The sequence below is a fragment of the Cyanistes caeruleus genome, chromosome 10, assembly GCF_971803275.1.
Source record: "Cyanistes caeruleus chromosome 10, bCyaCae1.hap1.1, whole genome shotgun sequence".
Lineage (NCBI taxonomy): Eukaryota > Metazoa > Chordata > Aves > Passeriformes > Paridae > Cyanistes > Cyanistes caeruleus.
In genome coordinates, this window is record NC_141710.1 from 22,245,307 (window position 1) to 22,247,342 (window position 2,036).

At 42.2% G+C, this 2,036-nt stretch overlaps 1 long non-coding RNA gene across 1 annotated transcript; it reads left to right on the forward strand.

The window, feature by feature from the left end:
- The first annotated feature begins 354 nt into the window (after positions 1-354).
- LOC111933808 (uncharacterized) lies at positions 355-1,825 on the forward strand. Its single transcript, XR_002866890.2, has 4 exons — positions 355-393; positions 486-546; positions 1,389-1,525; positions 1,622-1,825. It is a non-coding gene; the product is annotated as an uncharacterized LOC111933808 (long non-coding RNA).
- Positions 1,826-2,036: the final 211 nt, after the last annotated feature.

Consider the following 2,036-nt stretch of genomic DNA (forward strand, 5'->3'; position numbering starts at 1 on the left):
TGGTACAAAAACCACTGACAGAGTCAGAATAAACCTGACACCCTACTGGGCATGGTGTTGGTAGCAGTCCCATTAAATGGTGGCTGCAGTCCTGGAGTGACAGACGTGGTTCTGTGGGAGCAGTGACCCTGTAGAAGGGTGGAGTTCTCCTCTGAAGGTCTGGTGGTGTAGATGGATCTGGTCTTTCCTCTAGGAATCCAGTGGAGAAAGGCTGCCTGTGGTGTTCTGAGTCTCAGATTATATCCAGGTAGGAATCCTCGGCTCCTCCCCCTGGGTGGAGCATCTCACAATGGGATGATGGAATTTTATCAGTCCTGCAGTGAGAATCAATGGCCCATTAACAGAAGAGATCCCCCTGGAGGGAGGATGGGTCCTGGAAGGGATAAAGAACAGGTTTCAACAGCTGGCAATAGAACCCATCTGGTTACATCTTGCATTGCAACCTGAGACAGGTCCTTACTAAAATTATCTCATTTCATTTCCAGGTTGGAAAAAGGCAACAAAACCTCCGAGGTGGGCCAGGAACAGCACAGCCCTGACCTGCAGGTCTGTTCTTCCCAAATCCTGAGGGTTTGGCTGTCATGTTTTCCATTAGGCACAACAGTGAGGTTCCGTTCTCTCCAACATCACCACGTGTCTGGGAGGTGAATTTCAAAGTCATCCGCAGACAATTCTCTAAAAATTATATTTTTCCCCTCTGCACGGTTTTACACATTTTCTGAAATTGGATTTCCCTTCTCATTTTCTTACTAGCTGTTCAAAGGCTTGTTTTGAATTAACACCTCAGTCACTAGGATGTGTATGAAAGTAAATGTTCCATAAAAATGTAGGAAGGAAAAATTATTAACCTCTCATAACAAGTGAATTGTCCTGGATCTGGGGGTTATATTGTAGCCATTACATTATATGAGAGAACAGTCTTAGCTGTGGGGAAAAGGCACAGACATCTGCAGCCTCATACAAGTAACAGAATTAAACACAATGGGAACATAGAGAAACTGGTAAAAATTATGCTGTTGGATGGCTCAGTGAAACCAAATGTTGCATAACACGTTTTTTGTTTTTACAGAGCTTCAGCATTCAAATTAATTAAAGAATCTTCCAGAATGAGGTGCAATGTTGCTTTGGAAATACATTGCCTTAGCAAGCTGAAATGGGCAGCTCAGCATCCTTCTGTAAAATCAGTCTGTAACTTGTACCAATTAGAGCTGCTATGCTGTAAATGAATTTTTTTAAAGATCCTCCTTTGAAAAAGCCTTTTTAAAATCATTAATTCTTTTGCAGGCAGTTCTAGTAGCAAACCACTGAAGCACATTTCAGTTGGTTGTCAGAGGTTAATAAGAAAGAGATGATGAAATTTCACACTGATTTTCTTTTTCAATTCACAGTGGAGAGGAGCTCTCTTGTTTTAGTCCAACCATCAGAAGAAAAGGGATTAAAGCCACCACACAGCATCAGATCTGTCTCTGATACAAACATCCATTTCATGGGAGATAGAGCCAAAGACTGGACTCCGAGCTTACAGGTAGGCTGAATTCTAAGAATTAGAAATTGTATATATTTAGATAATATGGATGGAGCTGTAATTAAGAAAATAACAAGAGAACATGTTGAGTTGCAGCAGCCATTTGGAGCTTCTTAAGGACAGACAGCATAGCCAGAAGAGGAAGAACATGTCTTTTTAATTTAACCTGACCTGTGATCAGCACGGTGCCATCTCCCCTCAATTTGGGCCAATGAGAGAACAAATTGTCGCCTCCACCACTTTCTTTGCTATTTTAGACCCTTCAATTTGCTGAAATAAAAACATTTCACATCAACTGAACATCAGCTGTCAGGGTCTTGTGCTGTCCTTACCCCATTTGAGGTGGAGCATGTGTAGGGGACAATGTGGTGGGCAAGGGCTGCAGTTTGAGGTCTGGATCCACAGATGGCTGCTTACCTCAGGTAATTGCAATATCTCACTAAAGAGAGGCTTATCCCATAAAGAACCAAGAGGAAAAGGGATGTTCATAAGCATTCCAGCATGATTCATT